General features: G+C 40.4%; 1 long non-coding RNA gene across 1 annotated transcript in view; it reads left to right on the top strand.

The window, feature by feature from the left end:
• Positions 1-954: 954 nt before the first annotated feature.
• LOC142830662 (uncharacterized) overlaps positions 955-20,921 on the top strand; it is a 37,041-nt gene continuing 17,074 nt past the window's right edge. Inside the window, exons 1-2 of the long non-coding RNA XR_012906104.1 lie at positions 955-1,143; positions 4,445-4,576. This is a non-coding gene — a long non-coding RNA (uncharacterized LOC142830662). The remainder of the gene's footprint in view (positions 1,144-4,444; positions 4,577-20,921) is intronic.

The raw sequence follows: 20,921 nt of genomic DNA, 5'->3' as shown, positions 1-20,921 counted from the left end.
TAGGTCAGGTACTGTTGGATAATTGTGCCAGGTGCCCTTTAATTGCTGTCACTCTAGTTAAGCAGCTCCAGGTTAAGTCAACTTTTATCATCAGACTTGGACTTTTTTATACAAGCCACTTTCCTTGACTCTCCATCTAATGTTGGCTCCCCTACCCATGCGAGTACTTTAGGGTGCTGGTTACATTTTGCTTTTCTTCCTCCAGATGGTTACCTTGTCCCTGCCAATTGAAAGATTATGATGGAAGTAGAAGAAGATGAGAGATGGGGAAGGAGAGACTGTTTGGGAAGAGAGGGCTGGACCAGGGATACATGGTGAGAATATTGTGGTAAAGAAACAGCAGTGGAATTAAAAAAAAAGTTACAAGGGAATTAGCGGAAGCTAAGCAAAGAGGCTGTTGAGGGTATATATTAGCTTACTTCTTTCTTAAATGATGGAAGTAGTCAATGCTAGTTATCACCCTACTAACTTTGCTTCTCTGCTTTATCTCCTTCCCCTCCTCATTTTTTTGTTTCCTGTCTTTTAAGGCCTTGTTTATTCAGGCTCATAAAAGCTTGTGGAACCTTATTTTGCACGGTATCACACTGTGATATAATGTCTCCGTATAATGAAAATTACCAGTTGTTAGAATTTCTCCTTCTTCAGTCTCCTCATCCTGTCTTTGAAAATGTATAGATCCATGGTTCTAGATTGGGAAAGAAGGCTGTCCATATATTCACAAAAGCAGATGTAGAATAAGAAGCTGTCATATAGGTTTCCCTGAATACCCACCTGTGACGGGGCGGCACCGCCTCACACTCAAGCCCAGGGAATTCACCTGGACCAGGTGGCTGAGAGGGCCCCACCCCCACAGCCCTACTGGGCATGCTCCCAGTGCAGCCCAGGTATAAAGGGGCTGTGGAACTGCTCAGTCGGGGCTGACCTCCGGAGGAGAAGGAGCTAGGGCACAACCTCCAGAGCCACCGCAGCCAGAGAGAGAGGTGCCGGGCCAACTGATCTTGCCGGTGCCAGGCCCAGGCCAGGCTCGACCCCAATGCTGGAGTTGCTGTACAGCCTCTGTGAACACAGTTGCTGCACCTGCCACTGCTACCCCAGACACCGGGTTGGGGAACGCCACTACTGCTGCCTGACTCACGCCTACAGGTGGGACCACTGCAGGCCGGGCGAAGGGGGTAGGAAGCGACCCAGGGCGGGGGGCTGGAAAAGCCCTGGCATGCTTGGCGTGTTTCGGGAAGGACTCCCCGCCGAGCAAGCGATGGGAGTCACCTGCCACTAATAGGGCCCTGGGTCGGGGCCCGGTGGAGAGGGAGGGCCCGGGGCCCCCTACCTCTTCTTCCAAGATCCCCGTCGAGAGGGGGATCATTTAAGGGACTAGGCCGCGGAGCCTACATATAAAAGACTAGGCCAATGGGCCGGATTTCCCCTAAGACAGAGGCATTCTACTTTGAGGCTGGGCCAGTGGGCCATATTTCCCCTAAGACAGAGGCATTCTACTTTGGGACCAGGCCCAGGAGGTCTAAAGTATGCCCCAGACCTGGGCAGCAGACCCCGGAATGGGGTCTGCCCCTCGATACCACCCACCATGGCTCAGCTCTGAAGTGGAGGGACTAGGTCCAGAGGCATCAGGATAGTTCAGTTTCCATATCCAATCAGTCCTTTGCCTATCTGCTGAGACTGCCAACAAGAGTTGCAGCTAGTGTCAGTTTTGTTATACCCCATTCCCTTGGAACTGGATTGAGATTGTGAAATGACTGTGGTGTAAACTATTGAATAGCCACTAGATTGTGGTTACCCTGAGGTGTCTTTTTAAGTTGGCAAAGGGCTCAACGTCTCTATCTGATTCTCCATTTATGGTGTGTATAGACATGCAAGTGTTGTGAATTTGTTTTTCATGAACTGGATATTTAAGTTTGTCTGCTCCTTGGATTTTTCATTATCTTTGTTCGAAATTGTTTTTCCCTCCTCAATTTAAAATGCAAGCACCTAAGCATATCATTGTTCTTTGGTGGGGGTAGCAGGGGACATAATACTTGAACTTTTGTTTGTACCATTGTTTAACTGAAGATAAAAGAACCTTCATTTTTCTGCAGAACCAGGTAATACTAAATCTCAATATGCTGCTATTTTTCTCTTTCACACAGATAATTTGCTTTGCAAACTCTATTTAGAAATAGTTATGGTCACAAGAGCTATTGAATGCTATTATGCACAGATATTATAAAATGAATAGCTAATAATGGATTAAATAATCTGAATTGCACAGACCAAGACTATACTTATTATCTTGGGAAATACCTGCTTAAAATCAATATAAAGCATCTCATGGCTTTACCTCCCTTCTGAGTTAATTATGTCTTTGATTATTCTGCATCATGTGTTTTTTGACTTCACTGAATGTAGTTAAGTTACTCAAAGTAATAGGCATTATTAGTCTATATGTAAATGCTGGAGCTGCAAAAAGCTATTGAACAGAGATCTAAACTCTGGTGAACAAGGCCCTGTTTTGTTCACCTAAACAGATCCAGGCCTATATCTATAGGGGGTTATGGTTTGCATCAGACTCACAATTAAAAAAATCAACCCTTCCTGTCTCATTTCTGAAGAATGGCTTCAAGCCACCTGGGCTTTGGAACTGCTGCAAACATGTGGGAGGAAACGATCAGGCAACATTTAGAACTGCTACATCTCCTCATCTTATTCTAAGCATCATCTATGTGCTTCTGGTTTTTAGAGTATTTCAGTGTGGGTTGTATATTTGTTACTGATTTCACTGCCAACAAAAGGCAGAGCATAGTATTTTGTCACAAAATCACAAGCAATTTTTAAACATTATGCCTTGAAGAGGATTGAGTGTCTTTTTATAGATTTATGTTGTTCCAAGTTCAAACCGGGAGAGAGATGCCAGCATAACAGTGGAGAGAGAAGTGTGAATGCTTCTGATAAATAATACCTTTTCCCTCCTGCCTGGTAAATCATCACATTTTTGAAAGATATTCTAGATGCAAATTAGCATTTTATGAGCTTTCAGTTTATAAATATTTTTTTCTTAAATTAACAAGATATCTGTATTTTTGCTGTATTTGCTTATGGGTTTAATAATGTCCAGGCAGTTTTGCCACTGTTTCATTTAATCACATTGCAATGATGGCAAAGTAACGTTTATTCTCAAAATAATTAATGTGAAATTGATAACAGGGAAATATTTTTGGTTTAGACATTCTGGGTTCAGGAAGGATTGTCACTGAGTTTGTTTCCCAGCTTCACAGAAAGAAACTTGGAGATCAGTTATCAAAATAAGTCTGTAATTTCATATTTTTTTTAAAAAAAAATAAAAAGCCTGCTCTGGTCTCTCAGTGAAATCTCACATCACCAGAGCACTGCCATAGGCTAATAGTCTGGAACAGAGCTCATACTCAGAAATGTCAAACATAATGAAAAAGGAAAAATCAAAAGAGAGAAAGTTGACCATGGGTGTTCCGATGGGGCTTAGTCTCCCATGCTCTGCAGGTTCTTGTACAGCGACTAAACCTGAACTAGGAGAGTCATGCGGCTACCAGTGTCGTTTAGGGGACATCCATCAAAAGCAAACCTCTAGATAAACAGCACAGTGTCAGTGCTTTTTGCCAACCCAAGATAACAGTTTTATTACTGAAACCCTGCTGAAGTGTTTTTCCTTCCTTCTTTCTTAGCAGCCTAAAATGTTAAAGGACCTAGACCAATAATTATTAAAGGTTTTGCAGCAGGTGATACCACCTATGTACCCCATCTCATCCTAGCAAAGCCCCTCAGCCATGCAGCTGTGAAAGTTTGATAGAGTTGAAGGAGAAAAGTTGAAGGAAGGATTAGTATAACAGGGGAAGAAGCAACTGCTATAATTAAGAGTTCCAAATTTAATCCCAGATCTTTATATGTTCAAAGAAACTTTTAGATTTTGGTCTGAAACTTTCCAGGATTGGTCTCTGCCCAATTATGTTTTTCTGTATGATGTTTATTGTTTTCTTTAAAGTTTGTCACATATTACTGTGTTGTATGTTTCCTTTGTTACTGACATGTTCTATCACACATGGATCACCTATATTTTACAACTAAGCTCATTTTTAATAAAATTCTTCATACTCCAGAATTGTATATAAGAAGGTCAGATTGTCAGTGGTTGTGAATTGGCATAGCTGAATTAGCTATAGTGGCACTATGTAGATTAACAGCAGCTAAATCTCTGGTCCATGGAAGTTTGTACATTAACTGAAGAGTTAACTTGCTGCTCAATCCCAGAATTTAAGGAAAGCAGTTGAGGAGATTCCGGATGTAGCTGATGATCACTTCATAGTTAACTATTTCATTCCTTCCATGCCACCAAAGAGGACTCCTCTACTGACTGGGGGGGGGGGGGGATAACCCTTTATAATAGATGGATTCAGACAAAAGCCTTGTCTTCTTTTACCAGGAGATGGGCACTGCAGGGATTGATCTCCTAGGGGTCAACCTAGTGGATGAAGTCCTGCTAAATCAACAGCTGATCATGTTCCGATACTCTTCTTGACCCATTGACGTACTGGAGTCTAAGGGGAGTCAATGGGTGAGTTTCTTCCATCAACGCCAAGCAGTAGGGATACTGCAGTTGACTCCAGCTATGCTATTCACATACTGGAGTTGCGTACCTTAGTTCGACATTGGTCCCTAGTGTAGACCTGGCCTAAGGCTCTGATCCATTAAAGTTTTATGCATGTGCTTAACTTAATGTACTATGAACAGATGCGTTGAGTTCAATAGGATGACTCTCCGAGAGTAACTTGAAGCATATATAATAGATAGTCTTGCAGCACTTAGAGACTAATAAAAACGTAGATGGTATAATGAGCTTTCGTGGGCACAACTCACTACTTCAGATGAATGGAGTTGTAAGTAGAATTTGGGATCAAATTATTAAAATATATAACTCAGAGGGAAACATTAACAAATCTGCCAGTAAAATGATAATGGGGGATTATGACACCAAAACTAGTCTATGTATTAAAATAATATGAAAAAAGTTTCATTCTGTGTGCCCAAAAGTGTAAAAAATAGTTCAGACTTTGTTTTGTAAACTAGTTTGTGATCATGTAATTGACGTCTATGTTGTAATCAGAGATAGCTGAGTATATTTTAATAAATTATTATCATTATTTCATAACACTTGATCTGCTGATTGGCATTCAGCTAGCTACAGTGTTGTGAATAAAACAGTAATATTTGACTAACACTAATACAAATGACTAGGAAGCTTGCTAAGTTAAGACTGTGCATGATACCTTAACTTTGTTGTTTCCTGATATTTGAATGCTTAAGCATGAAAACTAAATATGCCCTTAATAATAGTTTTTGTTCATGGAATAATAATATGAAGTACTAATGGACTTAGATATTCTTGTTCTTTCTGTGAAACAGATGTTTGTGATGTCCTTCCTCCTTCTCTGTCCCTGCAACCATAGATACCATACCCAATGGGGCCAGCTCAGTTCTGTCTTTCCCAGGGAGGTTAATCAAGTTCTATGCAGTTTACTATGGGTAAGCCTTTAAGACCTTACAGACTGAGGTCACGTTTGTTCTGTGCGGACATACATCATTTTATATTTTCCATGAGGTAGACAAGCTAGTTTAGAGTATGCATTACTTTTAGCTATGTTTTTGCCTGAGTAAAATAGGATATGACAAAGATAAAGATTTGTTATAGTTTCACTAATTAGTTTTACCCTAAATTGGCCTAGCAGACAGAAATGTAAAATAAGCATATGGAACAAGAGCCAAGTCTTAATATATCCAACTCAAATGGGCCCTGGCAACTGTTAGTTTCAGCTTGTTAAGAAAAGCTCACACAGTTGTACTATTCACAGATACAGATAACTGTAAAACCATGATGAAATGTGTAACCTACGTTCCCCATGGAGAGTTTTTTCTAAGGCTCATTAGAGCACCTGTAAAGGTACTATATAGAATTGTTGGACAGGAAGAGGCCTCAAGAGGTCATCTAGTCTAATCCCCAGCACTCATGGCAGGACTAAGTAGACCATACCTGACAGATGTTTGTCTAACTTGCTTTTAAAAATCTCCAATGATGAAGATTCACAACCCCCTTAGGCACTTTATTCTGGTACTTAAACACCTTGACAGCTAAAAAGGTTTGCCTAATATCCAACTTAAACTTCCCTTGCTGTATTTCCAGTGCATTGTGTCCTATCCACAGTGTTTAAGGAGGACACATTTTCTCCCTCTTCATTTATGTACTTGAAAACTGTTATCCTGTTACTAAGTGGAGTCCTCCAGGGATCAATTCTCAGTCCAGTTCTGTTCAATATCTTAATCAATTATTATGATTTAGATCAGGGCTACTCAACTTTGGAAGCCCTGGGGGCCACAATGATACCCACAACACATGCCGAGGGCCGCAACTTAAGTGTGGTTGCATATATATATATATATATATATATATATATATATATATATATATATATATATATATAGCTTATTTCACAATGACGGGCATGAATACGAAGATTAAAGCAAAACTACACAACATGCAGGCCCCATTTAAGTCAGTTCTGCTGATATTAATAAAATGCAATATTTGCCCAATTTCCATCCATATGACAGCACTTTTAATGAGCAATGACAGTCCAGGAAGTTAACTTCTAAAACACATATCAACAGAAGACCATTGTATTGATTACCTTTTTGTTTTGGCTTCACAATTTTAACAAATCAAACAAAAACTTCCAATACAATATTTACTGAAATACAAGTACAATCAATGTGAAAGTAAAGGCACCGAGGGGAGAAGTGGCATGGCTAGAAAAGGAACCCAGGAATCCTTCTTCCCAGAATCCCTTCCTTTCCCCTGCCCACCCCACCAAGCATCAGCTTCAACAGTTCTCACAGAGTAGAGACTGGAACCCACAAATCTAACCAACAGACCTACCGCCCACCTACAGTAAAGGAAAGAAGCCAGAAGTTTTAACACCCAGTTCCCTGCTCTACCCCAATGCACCCACCCCTTCTCCCAGAGCCAGGCATTTTCCAGCCCTCCCACTCCAACCCAATGCCCTTCCCTTCCTCTCCCCCAGAGCCAGGTACTCCCCAGTCTCCCCTTCTCTAACCCAATGCACCAACCCCTCCCCCAGAGCCGAGCACCCCAGCCCTCCTGCTCCACCCCAATGTCCTTTCCCTCCTCTAGGGCCAGGTACTCCCAGCCCCCTGCTGTAATGCCTGTCCCCTCCCCTAGAGCTATGTGCTTTTCCCTCCAGGTACTGGGGCCCATGCAGAGTGGCTGTGAATGGTCTGAGTGCACGGCTCCAAATGTTCCACTGAAGGAATGTGCCACCATCCCCCCTCCCTTATCCCTTTTGCAGGCAAAAAATCCTGGACATTTTTTGCCTTTTAAAAAACCAGTCTGGATGGTGATTTAACATGTGAAAACAAGGACATGTCTGGGGGAAAAATGTATATATGGTAACCCTACCCAAGACCCAGTGAAGATCTTTCCCTCTCTGGCCTCACTGACTGGCTATACCTCCACCTTTCTCTCTTGCTGCCCACATCTCTCGCTGCCCAGCTCTGCCACTGCCTTGCAATGTGCTTCGCTGCTTGGCTCCTCCGCTGCCTCTTGCCACCCCAGCAGCTCCTGCGCACGCGCCACCACAGCCTGGCTCAGTGCTGCGCTGCGTGGTCTGCTTGTGGGGAGGTGCTGCTGCTGTGGCCTACATGGCAGGCGTGCTCTGCCACTGCTTCTTGCTGCCCCCAGTACTGCCACCCGGCAGCTCCTGCACACATGGACTGTCTCAATGTGGCACTGTATGGCTTGGCTTGCAGGGAGGTATTGCTTCTGGAGTCCACAGCGATGAGGCAGGCAGGCAGCTGGGAAGCAGCTCAAGGTGCCGCGGGCCACATGCAAATGGGCCACATGCAGCCCACAGCTCGCATATTGAGTAGCCCTGATTTAGATAATGGAATAGAGAGTACACTTGTAAAGTTTTCAGATGATACCAATCTGAGAGAGGTTGAAAATGTGGTGTAGGTTAGGGTTATAATTAAAAATTATCTGGACAACCTAGATTAATCTGGAGTAAACAGGATGAAACTCAATAAGGACAAATGCAAAGTACTCCATTTAAACAGGACCAAGAGGTTGCAACAAATACAAAATGGGAAATAACACTTAGGCAGGAGTACTGCAGAAAGGGATTTGAGATCATAGTGAAACACAAGCTAAATAAAAGTCAGCAGTGTAACACTGTTAGAAAAAAAATTGAGCATCATTCTGGGATGTATTTGCAGGAGTGTTATAAGTAAGACATGAGAAGTAATTATTCCACTTTACACACTGATTAGGCCTCAAATGGAATATGATAGCCAGTCCTGGGTGCCACATTTCAGGAAAGATCTGGACAAATTGGAAAAGTCCAGAGACAAGCAATAAAAATGATTACAGGTCTAGAAAACATGACCTCAGAGGAAAGATTGAAAAAACTGGGCTTGTTTAGTCTGGAAAAGAGAAGATTGAGAGGGGACATGATAAGTTTTCAAATACAGAAATGGTTGTTATAAAGAGGAGAGAGAATAATTGTTCTTCTTAACCTCCGATGGTAGGACAAGAATGAATGGGCTTAATTGCAGCCAGGGTGGTTTAGGTTGGACATTAACAAAACTTCCTAATTGTGAGGGTGGCTAGCCACTAGAATAATTTGCCTAGGAAGGTTGTGGAATTGCCATCACTGGTGATTTTTAAAAACAGATTAGACAAACACTTGTCAGAGTGGTCTAGTTAATGCTAAATCCTACTCTGAGTTCAGAGGACTGGAGTAGATTACCTCTCAAGGTCCCTTCCATTCCTGTGATTCTGTGTGCCCTCACAGTCTTCTCTTCTGTCTATATGAAAGACTGTCCTATAATAAAGGCAGTGGATTGAGGACTATATCCCTGCCTCAAAATTAGGAGCCTTCAAGTTGAAGGATTCCATAGTCTTTCCTCCCTACAACTGTTATGACCCATGAAGAATGAGATGCTCAGATTGGGGGAGCTGAGGTATCCAACGGCGTGCAATGACGGTGTCATGAGAAACTAAGATATATCTACTCTATGCAGCTTTTAGTGACAAGGCTGTGTCGACCTGTGAATAACAAGTTTTGTCAATAAAGTGCAAGTATAGACATAGCCTAAGAGAGGGTTAGGTAAACCGGAAGAAGGAGACAGAATGGGTGTGTCTAGACTACATGCCTCCGTTGACAGAGGCATGTAGAATAGACAGATCGGCAGAGGGAAACCTGGTTTCATGAGGCATACCTGTGCCAATCGACAAAGGCTTCCTTGTCGACAGCGGTGCATCCAGACTGCCCCGATCTGCCGACAAACAGCTGATTGGCAGAGCGGGGCAGCCATTTAAATTTAAATGAAGCCGCGATTTTTTTAAATCGCGTCTTCATTTCCCTCTGCCGATCTGTCTAATCCAGTGTTTCCCAATTTTTTTTGACCACGGAACCCTTTCAAACTCAGAAAAATTTCAAGGACCCCCCTAGCCAGGGATTAAGTTTGTCGAGCAAGAAAAAAAAAAAACACACCCAAACACACACAAACTGCCAGTACACCACAATTGGTAGTAATAAGATGCTAATACGGTCATGAGATCACCATTCATTTAAATTCAACATATTGAATATAACACCATTCATTTATATTCAACAAAAATAATATTAAATATGTACAAAAAATAAAACTATCAAATAATATTAATTATATTCATAGTTTTCAACGTGAAGAGTGGTTTTTCTTCTTTTCTTGGCAAATTCTTTTTATATTTGGTTTAATACTAGAAAGTTGGATTCGCATATCTGGCGCAGCATTCAGTCGATTTCTGTATTTCGTTTTCGTTGCTGCATAGTTCGAGAACCCAGTTTCGCACAAGTATGCACTGGCAAAGGGTAACAGCTGACGAATTGTGCATCTTGATAAAATGAATATTCTTGACTTTGACATAAGTCACTCCAAAATGTAATCAGAGAAATTTCTTAAATTTTTGTATTAATTGGCCATCTGAAGCGATTTCAGTTAGGTTTTCATAATCTTGTGTAGAAAAACTGACTGGCTTTTCTGTTAAACTTAATGGATTTCGAATCCAGTTATTGTTGTCATTGATGTTTGGAAAATACTTAATGATGTTCGTGTATAAATCGCAGAGATGATCTGCAATGTCGCTGCGAATATCTTCATCAAGTTTGTATCCATTTTCTTCAAGGAAATCATTCAGAGTTGGTAAACAATCCACATCATTTCGTCCTACAGATGAGATCCAAAACTGTAGCTTCCGTGACAATGACAAAATTTTGTCTTTCGCATTAAAAATATTTACATTCTTTCCTTGCAGCGACAGATTTACTTCATTTAGTTTTGTAAAGATGTCTGCAAGATACGCAACTCTCGATAACCACAAAAAGTCTGTTAAACGATCAGACCGTTGGAATTTGTGATCCATCAGATATGCGGAGAGCTCATGACGCAATTCAAATAATCTAACCAGCACTTTTCCTTGTGATAGCCACCTGACTTCTGTATGTAGAAGCAGGGCTGTGTGCTGACTACCCATATCTTCACACATAATTTTGAACAGTCTTGATTGTAATGGTCGAGTTTTTATATAATTAATAATCTGTACTGCTTCGTCCAACACATTTTTAAGACAGGGAGAAATATTCTTAACTACCAGAGCATTTCTGTGGAGAATGCAGTGACTGCTGGTGCAGTTTGGTGCTACATTTTTTATTCATGTTACAGCGCCAGCCACTGTTCCTACCATTGCTTTGGCACCATCACTGCACACATCAACACATTTTTCCCAGCTTATTTGATGTGTTTTCATAAAGTTATTGATACAATTGTATATATTCTCACCAGTTGTATTGGTTTGCAAAAATTCACATAAAAGTAAGTCTTCTTCATTAGAACTATTAAAATCATAACGGACAAATACAAGCAGAACTGCAAGACCTGCAACGTCAGTGGCCTCGTCTAATTGTAATGCATATGTATCACATAAATGCAGCCGAAAAATAAGCTCCTTCTCGATGTCAGCAGCAAGATCGTGAACTTTTTTACTAGACTCCTGATCCGACATACATATTACAATATCTTTTGCACATGATTTTATGAGTGATTCCCCAATAGTGTGTGCTTCTCCGGCGAGCGATATACGATAGCTTACTTTGTAAGATGCCTCTGTTGCATTTTCATTATCAGATTTGGCAATTTTTGACATGAAGAGTTTACTTTTTTCAAGCGATTAAGCTTTTGCTTAAAAAAACTAATGTCTTTATCTTTGTATTCTGGATGATTTGTTTCAAAATGTCTTCGCAATTTAGCAGGTACTAAACAACTATTAGATAATATTTTGTTGCACACTACACACTGGGCACCTGGAGCATCTTCATTTCCATTACTTGTGAATCCAAATGCCAAATAGTCCTCACAATACTTGCGTTTCTTATTAGTCAGCTGAAATTTTTCATAATTAACTTGAGCTGCCTCAGTATTTTCCTTGCTGGTTTCAGTAAAAATATTGGAGTTTGAAGTACTCACTTTTCTCTCCAAAGTTCCTTCTTTTAACCAATGATCCATGGGGAATTTTGATCTTAGATTGAATTCTTAAACTTAAAGTCACACACGGGAGCCACGTGTCCTCACAGTGTGTATGGGGATTTGTTCCGATACTCACAGTGAGTAGAAGTTCCGGTGTTCCACTCACTGATAGTACTCCCCCCCCCCCCTCCACACACACACGCTGCCTTTACCAAGGGACCTAACAGCAGCAACAGCTGCTTGTCCCGCTTCTGCCCGATCAACCCAAGATCCCTCTCCCGCATCCCCCGCTGCCACTCTGCTTTTTCCATAGTATGATGTTGTGTTATGTGATTACTGGAAAGAATTTGTTTGAGGTTCAGGGTTTGTCTGCAGATGAGGATTGGCCTATCCCCAAGGCGTGTGGGGGATCCTTTTGTAGGATAGGTTGGAGATGGCTGATAATACATTGGAGGGGTTTAAGTTGGGGGCTGTATGTGATGACAAGTGGTGTCCTGTTTTCTTTTCTTGGCCTATCTTGAAGTAGCTGATGTCTGGGTACTCATGTGGCTCTGTTAATCTGTTTTTTTTTTTTTTTTTACTTCTCCGGGTGGGTATTTCAGTTTTAAGAATGCTCTGTATCAGTGTTTTCCAAATGGTGTTCCGGGGAACCCCAGGGTTACGTGAAGTGAAAATAAGGGTTCCGCGAGAAAATTCCATTAGAATAACAGCTTATTATTAAAAAATAATAATTAATATTAAGCATTTATGAATTTTATTGAAAACAATTTTCATTTGTGTTGATCTCATGACCTTGTTTAGCATTGCTTTATTATTATCCTGGCTTATTTGTGGTCTACTTTTTCAGCTATATATATGACTGCTATTAGGGGGTTCCACAAAATTCTTTTGAGTTTAAAGGGGTTCCGTGGCCAAATACAATTGGGAAACACTGCTCTATATAGATCCTTTAGATGTTTGTCTCTGTCTGTGGGATTGGAGCAAATCCGGTTGTATCTTAGGGGTTGGCTGTTCTTTTAGTCTGGACTGAGGCTCCATTCTTCAGTGCCAGGACAAACCCAAAAATTCATTGCAAAGCCATCCCTTTTTATGGTACTTTTCCTTCATTGAAATCAATGAGTTTTGCACCATCATGCTGTAATCAATTGCCAGTTGATGAGTGCTTGTTTATATTAAAAACTTTAAAAACAACAAATAGCTTAGTAGCACCTTAAAGAGTAACAAAACATGTAGATGGTATCATGAGCTTTCATGGGAAAAACCCACTAAGATGACCGGAGTGTTGGAAATCCAGATCCAAGAATAAATAAAGGAAGGGGGGGGGGGGGGGGAGCGAGAAGGAAAAAAAGAGAGGAGGAAGAAAAAAGAGTTTAACCAATGTGGACAGTCTGTACGGGAAAGAATTAATAGACATAAATCAGCTATCCAAAAAGGCAACACACACAAATCTATTGGAGAACACCTTCCTGGACACTCATTCACTGTTTTGTTTCAGACCAATTCCAAAGCCAAATACACAGAGGATTGGAACTTAATTTCATTCACAAGTTTAATGCTCATGAAAATGGTATGAATCATGATATTAGATGGCTCATACATTATCAACCAACCTAACAATGAAAGTGCTAATGGTTCTTGATGTCTGTGTAGAATCTGGTGTTGGTCATCTTCCTTTCCAAGTGCAGACTAATGGTTCTTATCAGCCTCTAGTAACTATTTAGTCTTTAAGATACTACTAGACTATTTGTTGTTTTTTAATCTTTCCTGTGAGGGTGTGTCTAGACTACATCTCTCTGGCAACAGACAGATGTAGATTAGGCACATCGAAATTGCTAATGAAGCAGAGATTTAAATATCCCATACCTCAGTAGCATAAACATGGCTGCCGCTTTTTTCAAAATAGAATTTTTTTTAAAAAAAAACCAGCAGTCTAGATGCAGATCTGTCAAAAAATAAACCCTTTTTTGACAGATCCTGTAAATCTCATTTTTTGAGGAATACGGAATCTGTCAAAAAAAGGTTTATTTTTGACAGATCCGCATCTAGACTGCTGGGTTTTTTAGAAAAAACTCTGTTTTGAAAAAAAGTCCGGCCATGTTTATGCTAATGAGGTGTGGGATATTTAAATCTCTGCTTCATTAGCAATTTCAATGCGCTTGATTTGCATCCCTCTGTCGACAGACATAGCCTTGTAGACATAGCCTTATAGACTTACTTGATTATCCCTCTGAAACTTATCTACTCACTGTCTCTTTTTTCTTCCTCCCCTCCATTTTTTTCCTTCTCTCCCCCTCCCTCCTTCCCTTATTTATTCTTGGATCTGGACTTCCAACACTCCGGTCGTCTGAAGAAGTTGTGCCCATGAAAGCTCATGATACCATTTACATGTTTTGTTAGTCTTTAAGATGCTACTAGACTATTTGTTATGTTTATGTTAAGTGGTTCTTCTCATCCCTTATCTATTGTTTCATCATGCTGGTTTCAATCACAACTAATAGATGCTTGCCTCTTTTTAGAGTTGTCAGTCTGCCTTCTTCTTATGTCTCAATGGGCATATACAGCAATCTCCAGTGCCTTTACATCTGTCCCCAGTTTCTTCCTAGAACATTGTGATGGCCTACACACTTGTCTCTTAACACACACATTACTCATCTACACAACAGGGTGGATTTCTTTGTTACAGAGAAGCAATATGAACATTCAAACAGGAACTTCAAGTTACAATTTCAAGAACAATCATCACATTCTTTTACTTATTCATTATGTTTGTTGCAGACCTAAAACAGAATATTGATCATAAGAGTCTATTCCTTCCATGACATCAAATACAGATATAAACAGTCTGCCTCATGCACCTCTGCCAGTTTCCCATTCTTTTCTGCTAATCCGAAAGGGTGGCCAGCAAGATATAAAACATAATCATAAAACCCATTAGTACACTTAGAACACAATTATAATAGTTTAAGTATTTTCTCATAATACATACATAACCTAAATTAGGATTTTTACTAAAACCACCTATTCAATTAAAAAAAAATTTGAATATAGAAATAAACTTCTTTTGATGTGTAACCACCTACCTCATAGTTGCAGCTATAGTCATACAGCAAAATCTGTTTTATTTTAGCTTTTAAGATTCAACAGAAATTACTAGGTAAATCTAAGTGAACTAGCTACCATATGGTACACCAGGATCATGTTTACTTGACACAAAACTCAGCGTGGACTGAATCAAGTCATGATATCTGTGTCTGCAGAAAGAATTTCTCATATCTTAGGCTTTCAAATCCTAGACTGGTAAAACCATTCAGTTTTACGCATGTGGCTTGCTACTATATTCCCCCCTTTGTTGTAATAAAGTTTAGGAAAATATTCATTGTTAGTGAGATAAGATGCACGCAATAACCATATTTGCATAGCGTAAGACAGCCTAAAATTTAGACTGGGCTTGCTGAACAGTTTTCATTGATTTATTAACCATTCAGAGGACCTAAATCCAATTTCAGATTGATAGTAAGATGTAATATCAGGTGCAGTATCATGAAAATTGTGATGCTTATTGCATAGTGTTGTATCCAATTACGTATCTTAGTATGAACCTGAAATTCAGCCTCCAGTCTTCTGAAATATTGAAAAATAACAGAAAAACTTTGGCTAACTCAATTCATGTTTGGGGATGGAAGTGCAACCTGAAGCCAGGTGAATGTTTAGGGCAGATATAATCATTAGCCAGAAAGCAAAAATTCCCATGGCAGTGCTCTTGCATGTACTTCTGTGTAGGTCAGCTAGAGAGGGGCAGCTGGATGATCATTGGGTTCTTCATGATCTTTTTCATGTGGGACAAATTGTACACAGCATGTGGGGAGATTGCATGCAACAAGTTAACTGATTCTGTAATGCTGGGAAACAAAATGCTTTCAGCGATTTTACAGTACGTGCACATAACCTGATTCTCTGTTAATTGGGGACGAGAAAGGTAATCAGAATTCAAATTTGCCAAAGCTCTCAATTGGGATTTACATTTCAAAGCCTTAAAACTTCCATACAGACCTACTATTCTGCCTTTAAAATGGTTCACAAGCTTAATCACCAGCTAGAATTGATGCTGTGGCACCAATGGGACCAATACTTGTGTCGAACTTCCTCTCATATCTCTTGGTGAACAAGGCCACATCAGCTATAAGTGTTAACAAAGAGTGAAAAATATCCACCTGTGATTGAAGTAAACTCTGTCATTTGTGTCTCTGGCTTACTTCCCAAATGTATATGGTCCAAAATTGTTCACACAATTGCAAGTAAAATGCAAATAGTTAACTCTTTTCCTCAGTCTTTATAACAAAGGGTGATTAAGAAATTGTCAGGTGTAAATATCTTATTTGTAATAGTGAATCAGATTTCGCATAGCATGAAGCCCACTAAAATGTTGTATTTATATTTATAACTTTAAAATGGATGGCTTGTTCTAGAATGATAGAACTTTCCAAAGAAGTGTTTTTATTTCAAATTCAATAATTAAATCATGAGGGTCAATGAGCTCTAGTCAAGTTTAGGTCATTATTAATTACTCCTTGAATATTTCAGTAAGACCATTGGAAGCATACTCAGTATAATTTATTAGTTACCCAGTTAGCAGCTGGCTCATTTAACTTTTTTGTGCTTTTTTTGTTCTTGTTCTGAAAAAGGACAAAAGACAACACTATTTGGTCAAGCCCTGATAAATCAATAACTTAATGCAGTTAGTTACACTTACTTAGGGCAGTTAATATTAAGAGCTTGCAAGAGTTTCCTTGTATTTACTTCTTTATTCCCATATCAGCCATTAAAGAACATTCTCATTTTCCACATGAAAGCCACAGAAGCCATTTCACAGCCCAGACCCAACAGACTGAATACCAAATGATTAAGCGACTAAGCTACCTAGGATTGCTTGTTTAGCTCTGCCCATAGGATTTGATTTTGCAGTACCCTGCTGAACATTCTAACATAATTTAACCACATCCCAAACACTTCATAAACAAAGGCTCTTCCATTTCTCGCCTCTTTAGATTGCACGTCCAAAGCAATTTCTCTCAAATTAAATGCCATTTGGTTTGTATTAGAATAATCAGGACAACTACAAACTTTAATAAGCAAAGTTATTTTAGCCTAAACACTTGAGATGGGCCTGAAGCAAAACCCAGTATCTAAATGCTCTCAAACTTTGTGTAAGGAACACAATTTAAATGTGAACATATTCAGTTCCAAATTGCATCTCTCTGCAACGTGCAAAAATCTAAAACTCTCAAACACTCTGGATTTGGATCAGAATTTTGCACCTCAAAACTTAGATGAAACAATATTTGAATTATGTTTCTTGTCTCTTTGACCTTTTTATAGTCTCAATTTAATCATTCAGTTTTAATAGTATGCTTTCTAAATGTAATCAAAAAATGGTAAATGCAAACAATATTTGAACGTACTAGAACAACCATGTGTAAGCTTCATATCTTGCTACACCCTGCAGTGAGTCTCAGCTGATATTGAGGATGGTAAAATATTTCTTCCTTCATGAGAATCTGATGTTTTTATGTTGCACAACTTCATTGAAGAGAAAGCAGCCCCTCTGCCCTCCAAAATTCATATGGTGAAATAACAGCCTCACTCAGAGACTACTCATCTTCACCTAGGTATTACTTAGACCTGATCTCTGAATGGAACAAATGGCTTTAAATTATGAATAGGAAATTCTTACTTTTAAAATAAAATGTTTAGCTGTATAAATAAGCCCAGAAAATAAAGAGTTGTATTCTCTGAAGGCCACTACATTTGTTTCATTGTTTAATTTCTTTCAAAGTTCAAAATTGTGATTTCTAACATCACAGCAGCATTTTTGTTTCCATTATGCTACTTTGATATTGGCAGGAATCTGTTCAAAAGAATGCTGTGAAGTCTTCATTAGGGGACTGTGATTCTCATAGATAGTAGTGGAGCCAGGTTGTAAGCAGTGACAGAGCCAAGGGAAGTCATGGTTCATTGATGATGCCACCTTTAATTATACCCGTCACCTTTAAAAGGTGCCATACATACACCATATATACACCTAATGCCATCAGGGAGTGATCACCCTTCCAGCCTGTTAGCCCTAGGACTGCTTGCAGGTCTGGTGAATCAATTGATAAAATATTCAAAGTAACAACCATACCATATTTTTTACATTGACATACACCAGGTCTGACCAGTGAGATATACAAAAGCTTGGGCTTAGTCTCAGTGGTTTGGTTCAACACATTCTTCAACTCTCATTATCATAAGACTTGGAATATCTGAGAGTACCGTATTAAACTTTCAGATTGTGATGTATTATGGTTTCAATCCAAGGCACTCACAAGTTTCTCTTACATTTATATATTTGTTAATCATGACTGTGGGGCACAGATGCGACCATAGAGCAGCTTATATAAAGATGAAGCTAGTATGTAAAAGCATAATGTTTCAGGATACTTGGCCAATGGATGCTCCATGAACCAAAGTAGGGACATGTGGGCTTTGTAAAGTAGACTTTTATAGGCTGATTAACAAGAATAATGGTCTTCGAAAGCACTGTGATATTGTCAGCTGATAGCCAGGGCAGTGCGTGGTGTGTGTTATACACCCAAGTCTTCAACTGCTAGAACTCAAGGTTCCTTCGCAGCAGGTGGCCTAGGGGAGGCCGACGGGTGCCCCGAAAAGTTTTTCGTCTGTGTCTTTGACCACTAGGACAGATGCCCCAGAGTTTTTGCAGGAGAGCTTATTACACCTGTGTCTTTAGCTGCTAGGACCAGGGTCCCTCTGCAGTGGGCAGCCTATGGAAGGCTGACAGGCACTCCACAGATCTGTCCCCTGGAGGCGACATGATCCAAATGCCCAGCTCTAACTGCGTCCTCTCCCTATGACTGGCTGAAATACTTTTAAATTGTGTTTGGTTCTGTTACAGCAACTGAAGGAATCAGGTTAAAGCTTAAACAGTTACAGGTTTATTAAAGAAGCTTATAAATCATATGGTTACAATGGCTATTGCTCTATTTCTTAACTGCTAGGAAATATAGATTTAAAAAATAAAGATAGAAAATAGAAATAATGGTACCAAGTGACAGCTTAATCTTTAAAGAGCTCTAAGTCTATGTGTACACTTAAGACAAAGGACACATCCAGGTACAATTTTTACCCCCTTCTGTGCCTCTCGACTCCAGCGTATCAGGCCAGGGCTGGTCCCTCAATTCCTAGGAAAGACGAATATGAGGTGGGTGTCCCCGTGGAACCTCGGGAGGCCAGCAGATAGATGGTAGATTGACGCTCAGAGTGAGTGTGCTGCTGGACCCATCTTTTATACCCATAGGGGCCCGTATCCTCTTTCTTATCTAATATGCCAAATTGTGTTGATCCATCTTTGTGACGCCAGTTCTTACAAGGGAGTTTCAACTTAATTTACACTTGCAAGAGAGATAACTAAATTGTGAGTACTGGACATTCTTTACTGGGCGGGAGATTCCTCCCCCCATGGAGGGCTATGTGTTCGTATCAATATAGGTGCCAGCCAAGGCAGTTCTCGCAGCCTCGAGGTCAACAATTGGTGTATCTCTGTTTAGAGCCATACAGGGTCACTGTGAGCTAGCATATCTGGGCCTCCTGTCAAGGCTTCAAAGACTATGCTGATTTTACTGCTCTGTGTGTGCCCTGTGTGCTCCAGGCATCTTAGAGAGGCAAGCAAGATGGATGTTACAGGTGGGGGTTCCTGTCTGGCTACAGATACACTAAGGCTACGTCTAGACTGGTCACATAAGACGGAATAGGCATGCAAATCAGGCAAGTCAGAATAGGGAAATCCGCGGGGGATTTAAATATCCCCCGCGGGATTTAAATAAACATGGCCGCCGCTTTTTTTCCGGCTTGGGGAAAAGCCGGAAAAGAGCGTCTAGACTGGCGCGATCCTCCGGAATAAAGCCCTTTTCCGGAAGATCTCTTATTCCTACTTGCATAGCAGGGGAATTCTTCTAGAATGGCAAAATGTTTATTGGGGGACAGAATAGCCATAGATCCTTGGATTAATTGTTTTGCTTTAGATCAGTTACTACTTATCTTCTCCAGTGAGTCATATTTTTTATTTAAAAATACTTTAAGGAATTGACTGTGACATTAACTACACATGGTAAGTTATGAGCCTCCACTCAATGAAAGCATGGATGAGAAGTTGAGCTGATTAATTAAACAAATGATTTGTGAATATTTTTGCCATAAAACATGGTGAGGCTGATTCTTCATTGGTCTGCCCCTTGATTAGTCACTTGTATGTGTACAAAGTAGGGTAAAAATCTACTAGAGCCAAGTGGTGGCATTTTACATACAGCTTGTACAGATGTAGGTGACTTTATGAAAAGCAAGGCAGTGAAGAATCAACCTTGATGAGTTTACTACCCTACGACCCTGTCCACAGAGTAGGGCAATGGGGGTGACTGCCCCAGGGCCCGGTGATTCAAAAGGACAGAGGGCTCTTAGCTGTTGCCACGGCTACTGCAGCAGCAAAGGCTGCTGGAGCTCTGGGCCCTTTAAATCATCACCGGAGTCTTATTCAGTGCACTCCAGGCAGCATTGAGAGTGGAGGCTCCGCATGCTCCAGGTGGCACTGAGGCTACCTGGCAGAAGCTTGCCCCAATCCTGCCCAAGGCCCTGCCACTTCTGAGGGTATGGCTTTGGCCCCACTGCTATGCTGTTTATTATTCAGAGGGTCACATTGTCTTTTGTTTTTGAGTATTTAGAAGTCTGCTGTTCTATTTAACTGGCATAAATGAATGAAGTTGGCTATTCTAGTTATCTTCTAACGATCATAAAACAGAGACAAAATCTTACAACCTTTGAATGAGATCTAATTTGGAATCTGTCAAAGCCTGTCAAAAACCTTTTCCTGATAAATAATAATTTGGGCTGCATCTAGACTGGCATGATTTTGTGCAAAAGCAGTTGCTTTTGCGCAAAACCTTGCCGCCTGTCTACACTGGCCACAAATATTTGTGCAAGAACACTGACTTTGTAATGTACAAAATCAGTGGTTCTTGTGCAAATACTCTGACTCTCCCACTCAGGAATAAGCTCTCTTGTGCAAGTATTCTTGCGCAAGGAAGCCTGATGGCTAAAATGGCCATTGGAGCTTTCTTGCGCAAGAGAGCGTCTACACTGGCACGGATGCTTTTGCGCAAAGGCACATGCCAGTATAGACGCTCTCTTGCGCAAATACTTTCTATGGAAAAACGTTTCCGTTAAAAGTATTTGCGCAAAATCATGTCAGTCTAGACGCAGCCGTGCTGTTTTCA

This window comes from Pelodiscus sinensis, chromosome 9 (assembly GCF_049634645.1).
Source record: "Pelodiscus sinensis isolate JC-2024 chromosome 9, ASM4963464v1, whole genome shotgun sequence".
Classification (NCBI taxonomy): domain Eukaryota; kingdom Metazoa; phylum Chordata; order Testudines; family Trionychidae; genus Pelodiscus; species Pelodiscus sinensis.
This window is presented reverse-complemented; position numbering and strand designations above follow the sequence as displayed.